Here is a 7405-nt window from a genome sequence, read left to right on the forward strand (position 1 = left end):
CATCAATGGTTTATATGCCCCCACACTTTTTTTTTTTTAAAGCCCCACACCCGATATTTAGCTATTGGAGACTAAGATTATATATGAATTCTATATTAAGGAATTCTGGCCTTGTCTAAGTTTATACAACTGGATTCATTGATGCATTTAATTTAGTTGAAGTTTTTGTGGTGCAATGGTAGAATGGGGCCTTATTGTATTTATAAAAGATTGGATAAGGTTTTTTGACTTTTTTCTCTCATATATATATATATATATTGGATTTGTTTCCAAATTTGATTGCCGGAGCTTGTCATAAATGGGGATCTGGCCATGAACTTGCTTATCTAATTCTTAATTCTAATGTAGTTGTTAGACCTAAACCGTTTAGATTTTTTTTTTTTTTTGAGATGGTTAGGAGAGGAAGATTGAATTAATATCAATAAGAAAAGGGTTGATCTTTGGCTATATTTGATTTGAAGGAAAAGATAGGGAAAGGAAAGGAAAGGAAGGGAAACATGTACATACCTTGTATATAGATTTTCCTGCCTTTTCCTTTCTTTCCCTACATTTTACTTCAAACCAAACAAATGGTTTAATGTTAATGGGGTATAGAATTGGTGTCAAACTTGGTTCTATAAAAACAACTTAAAAGATAGAATTATTATAAGTTTGGGGATGTCAACAAAAAAGTTGAATGGACTGAAAACAAATGGAATTGAACTTTAGGCTGCGTTTGGAAACAATGCAAATGGAATGTAAATCCCAGTGCAGGGTAAATTTGCACTTTGATTCTCTTTTGCCTGTGTTTGGCAATATTACATTTATGCATTGACAAATGAAAGACCAATGCATATTTACAATGATAATAAGATGTAAAAGTGCATCAATAAAAAAGAAGTAAATTTGCATTCAAGTGGGCTTTTGATAAAAAAAAAAAGCATATGCTTTATTGAAATTCATGTTTGCATCAATTACAGTTAAAAGTCTGTTTGGTAAGAAGATAAATTTGTCAGTGCAAAACTAACCCAACTTTACAATTTATATGAACCGCTTTACACTCTACATATTTGCATTCACACTTATTTGCATCATTTTCAAACGCAGCCTTAGGAATTGGGGATTGAAGGTGATAATTGATTTCCAATTAAGATCCTTCTTTATTTAAAAGAGTACCAATTTGCATTCACAATTAAGATCCTTCTTTATTTAAAAGGTGATAATTGAAGGGGATTGAAGGTGAACCGTTTTACACTCTACATATTTGCATTCACACTTATTTGCATTATACCCTTTATCCCCTAATTGTTTATTTTGGCTGCGAAGAGCTTTACTAGACTTTTTCTTAGGGCCAATATAAAAATTCTCCTGGTAAGTGGGTGTATATTATTAGTTGCAAAAAAAAAAAAAAAGTGGGTGTCAATTGAATTTGTTTGCAAATGGTGCACATCCTGGCTTTCATTCAATTTCCAATGAATAATATTGATAAAATCCAAAGATAATTTTGGTGGAAAGGTTCTGATGAAAAATCTAGATTTAAATGGAATAAAACGAATAACTTATGTGCACTAGGAAGTCCGGTGGTTTGGGTTTTAGAAGAGATGAATAAGCACCTAATTTAAGCTGGTATGGAGATTTTTGAATGTTAATGAGCCTTTATGGGTTTCCTTGCTTAGATCTAATGTCTGGTTCTTCTTGACATTGGAATATTAATAAGCTTAATGATACTCATGTGTTCAGAAATAAAAGAAATGCTAATTTGATTTAATTAGTAACCAGTCTGGCTTGTTTAATATGAGACATTTCTATTTGAAGGAATGGATGGTTTATATGTATAGATTGAGTAAGTGATGATATCTAAAATTCAATTACTGTGCATTCGCTGATATTGGTTGCATGTTAAATCTAGATCTCAAACAATCGTGTTAGAGATGTTTTTATTTTCATGGGTGTACTTTCACACTTAACAAGTTTATCCATCCTTTTTGTTACCATAGTTTCTCCAAGGCCATTTTGTTTACTAATTCTTCGAGTATTACTATTTCAGAAAGTCATTTTTCTTCTGTTTTAAATTTTATTTTGTTTTTCTTTTTCGTTTGAATGATATATATGGTGTGCAAGAAATGATGTGGTGTTTAGTATTGTTGACTCCAATGGTGCAACTTGGATGCACCCAACCTGACACCGGACTGACCCATTCCACTATTTTAAATGGGTTGGGCTTGGGGTTTTCGATCCTTGAGCTAGGCCTGTGCCTGAAACATTAATTTTGTTTTATTTTTCAGGTTGGGTACGAACTAGCCCTTAGGTAACCTGAGCCCGTCTTGGCCTTAATCTAATCCTAGCCTAACCCAAGTTTGGCTTAACCAAACATACACACATACATGAATGTCAAATTTCAATTTGAGCTGATTGATGACCAACCCAAATATACAAAATTAAACTTGGCCCAATCCATCCAACTTGCACTCCTAGTTGACCGTAATCAATGATTAATGTATCGGTATCGGGTATCGCATCAAACAACTCGGATATAGATATGGACGAAAAATATGAAAATGCATTGATACACTAGGAAAATACATACAAATTCCATAAATACAATAATATCATTAAATTTAAGATCAAAATAATCATAAATAGTATATAAATACATAGGAAATGTATATTTTAGTGATATATATAAAGAAATATATTATAATTAATATATCATGATGCATAGAATCATATAATTTTATTTATAATGCATCAATCAAGAGTCCAAGGCACTAAACATATGCACCTATTGTATTTTAATTATTATATAAATTATTTTTATTTTACTTTTTTAATTTTTTAACATTAACAAAAAGTCAACTAAATATTAAATTCTCAAATACAAATTAAAGCATTAATTAATAATTTATAAAAATATAATCTTAACTTAAAGTATATCAAATCTGTTAAAATTTATAATATACATATCATATAAAAATTCATAATTTTTAATTACTAAAATAATTATTCCTTTATTAATATTTTACTTATATAGTTTTTCTAATATGAAAAATATTTTTTGAAATAAATGTAGATTAATGGATTAGACAAATCCAATTTAATTTTATATTCTTAAATATTTTATAAACAATATTTTTTCTTTTTTATAAATAATAAATATGTTGTTATTACTTATTAATATAAATGAAAGTATTAATTAATAATTTGTAAAAGTATATAAAAATTTTAATATGCAAATCTATAAATTTTAAGTATTAAAATAATTTTTCTATTCTTAATATTTTATTTGTATAATTTTCTTGATATTAAAAATCATTTTTATATAAACATGGATTCGATAGACTATTTATTGTATTAGTTTATAAAATACTATTGTTTGAATATTATTATTTTAAAATTTTAGTTTTTTTTTGTATTTATTTTGAAATTTTTGTTAAAGTTGTTAAATATAAACATGTGATTTTTGTTAAAATCGCATGTAGATACAGAAGTTAATAAACTTTATTTTATTTACTATTACAAGGATAAACGTGGTTTAGTGGCTTAAAATTGCATTTAAGGTGCAAGGCTTTGGGCGTGCTCTGGTTATCCAAGTTTGAATCACCAAGCCTGCACTTTTTCATAGAGAAACATTGTGCATTGATGCGTAGCGGCCTTTATCGGTGCATATTGGCTTGTATTGCTACGATACATACTACCCATGGGATATGCTTCTGTTCATGGTAGTGAAAAGTTTTTCTTCATATTAATTACTTGAATTTTACATATATCATAGTTAAAATAGAAATTTAAAATTTACAAAACTAACAATATGATTAAAAATAAACTTAAATGTTTGTAGTAAATGTGCACGTGCATTGCATATGGAAATTTTGAATTATAATAACAAATTATTATTATTACTATTATAATTAAATTATGTATTCCATTTTTGTCATAAATAAAAAGAATTTTTATTTTAACAATTAGTTTTATTTAATATGATGAATATATAACATTAGAAATATTCCCAAATGTTTTCAAAAAAATTTTACATTTTTTTATTTTTTGTGTTTCATATTTTTTTAAATATTTTTTATTCAATTATGACTTCATGAGTCTTTTGAAAAGATGGATCATTGACCCACCATCTAGATAAGAAAATAGCTTTGCTTTTGAATCAATTTTAAATTATATATTTCATCTAAATTATATAAATAATTTTTACTTATCACACTTAATTTTTGTTTGACATATTAATATAAAATTTTTTATATATTCTTTTGATTACTTATACTTTTTTAATGATTTAGTATTTAACCATCATATCATTGATTAATCCGTTTGACCCAAACCACTAACCCACCACTCAAAAAGGAAAATATTTTGATTTCTAGGCTGACATTAAATTTTGTATTACATTTTCATCATTGATAAAATTATTTCTTATGTATAAAACTTATTTTTGTTCAATATAATGAATTTATAATATTAGAGATGTACCCAATATTTTATTTTTATAAACATATAGCATTAGATATGTGTTCAAAATTTTCTCTATTTTTTTTATTTTTGTGATTCTTTGTATTTTCTATTTAAAAATTTTTATTATTTGACTATGACATCATTTCATTTCTAGGTTGATTTTAAATTTGGCATTCCATTTTCATGGTTAATAAAAACACTTCTTACATTACAAACTTATTGTTGTTTAGCATAATGAATATACAATATTAGAGATATCCCAATTCTATTTATTGTATTATATATTTTATTTATTTTAATTTTTTATTATTTAATTATGGTATTGTTTATTAACCCATTTGACCCCAAATGATTGAATTACTTACCCAACACTGGGAGGGAAAAATTGTTTTGTTTTTAAAGTACTTTTCAAAATATTTATTTTATACTATTAAAGTTAATGTTATGAATTTAATTAATAGAATTTAATGATGGGAAATATATATTAATTATATGATTTAATGAAAAAATATGCCTTAGATGTAAGATTTAATGAGAAAGAATAAGAAAATAGTTTTATTTCCAATTGGTTTTAATTTTATATTCCATTTTCATCATTAATAAAAACATTTCTTATTTATCATACTTATTATTGTTTAATAGGTCAAACATATGATGTTAAAAATGTTCCCATTTTTTCATTTCTATTTTTTTTTTGCATTTTATCTATTTTAACTTTGAATTTTATTATTTAATTGTGGCAACATAGATTGACTCATTTGGCCCAAAATGGTTTAATTTCTTACCACCACCTAGATGAAAACACTATTTTTTCTAGGTAGATTTTGAAAATATAAGTTTTTATGTTATTGGAATTATTAATTTATTATGTATATATTTAATTAATAGAATTTAATGATGAGAAGAAACACAAATGTTTTAAATATATGATTTAATGAAGGTGAATGCAATTTAATACCTTAAATGTTGAATTTAATAAGAGGGAATTGAATGCATTTAATATCTTAAAATTACCTCTTTTTAACTCATTAAATATCAATAACTGATTACCCTATTTGCCATCATTTTTATCAATAAATTTAAATATGAAAGAGTAAATTTTATCATAAAAAAATTCAAAAAATATTTTAGAGGCTATTCATGCTTTTTAAAGTAGTATAGTTATAGATTTGAAGGTAAGATATTTCCCCACAGCTCCCTTTTGGGAAATTAATGTTTTAAATGTGATGTTGGAAAGCAAGAAGATAAGAAAGGAACTTGTGGTTTTATAATTATGAATAACAATAAGTATGTGGTGGTTGTAGTTGGTCCGTTGTACCTTTTGTGTGAAAGTGTTGAAGTAGAATTATGGACTAAAGATCATTTCTTTTGTTAGTGATCATTCATGGATGAAAGTTCAAATCTCTGGAAAATAGGAATCGTGATTTTTTGCTTTTAGGGAATCCCTTCTCCATAGATGGAAAGTCCAAAAGGGAATCCCTTTTCCATCTCTTGATTTTCACATATAAACCTTAAATCCTAAGACTCTGTTTAGGAAGAATACATTTATGTATTTGGTAAGAATGCATTTATGTATTGAAAATGACAGATTTCATAAATTTCAAAGCATGTTTGCATAAAAAAATAAGAATAAAGTTGGCATCAAAAAAATAGATTCCAACTTTGCACTCAAAACTGATCAATGTTAAGAAGGTATATTTCAATCTAGTGCTTTTTTTTTCTGGTATTTAGCCGTACACCTGAATCCCATTAGAGGAAATTTTTTTCTTTTTTTTTTCTTTCGGAATAGCACACCAACACAATATTAACTCTCCTCCAAAGTCGGTGGTAGCGGGACTCAAATCCACATCTCCTCTAGCACAGTCCAGCTAACGTACCAACTGATTTACCCCTCAATTGACAATCTTGAGATTCATGTTTGCACTCATTAGGACTAAAAGTCATTTGGTAAGAAAGTAAATTTATCAATGCAAAACTAAACCAACTCCTATTTATATGAACTGGAATGCATTTTACATATTTGTATTTACACTCTTCTTGAATAGAACTTAAAAATCTCTAAAATCTAAATCCTAAAATTAACACGTAAGGCTCCATTTGCATTTCAGTAAGTTATTTACCCAGAGTAAGTGCATTGATCCATATTCTTTTATTTCCCAAGTAAATAAGACAAAACCATTTTAGCCATAAGAATCCATTATTAAGAGGGGCATTTTTGTCCCATCAAAGTTTTGATAACTTTTCCCCAAATGGGGAAGTTATTTACCCACTTGGGAGATGAATAGTGATACCCAAGAAAATAAATGTTTTCTGACCCCATACAAGTGTAAAAAAAGAACGTGGATTTCTTGATCAATAGGATTGAAAATCCTATTGACCAACTTTCGCGGTCAAAATCTAAAAAACAAAGGCCCCTAAAATGCATTTGATATGGTGCATATCATCCAACATGTAGGAGTCAAATATTTATGGGTCCAATCTCTCTTAACTTATATATATTGTTTTTTCTTGAAAGGTATGCAAGGAACAATGTATTCTTACTTATATTATATATGCACTTCGAAAACTCCTAATGCATTTCCTTGCCTTAATTTTATTTTGTATGTGATTATGACTGGATAGAATTGTTATTTTTCTTTGGTACACATAAGTTTTCTATTGAACTCCACAATTTAAAAAATGATGGTTCATGATGATCTTGATGCTTAAGTCCCAAGGTTCTTGCCTCATGCATTTGGAGGTCTTTTGTGTGTTTGTAGGGGTGGAAAATGGGTGGGTCGGGTTGAGTACCAACCCACCCATATTGACCCATTGACCCCTTTGCCACCCATAATAATTGGGTGTTAGTGGGTCACAACCCCCTGTAACCTGGACCGACCCATATGACCCATTAGAAAACATAAAAATAATAAAAAATTCAAAAAATTATATTTAAAATAAAAATAGAAAGAGCATAAAAAACAAA

The sequence above is a fragment of the Nelumbo lutea genome, chromosome 2, assembly GCF_056320005.1.
Source record: "Nelumbo lutea isolate HS-2025 chromosome 2, American lotus-T2T, whole genome shotgun sequence".
NCBI lineage: Eukaryota > Viridiplantae > Streptophyta > Magnoliopsida > Proteales > Nelumbonaceae > Nelumbo > Nelumbo lutea.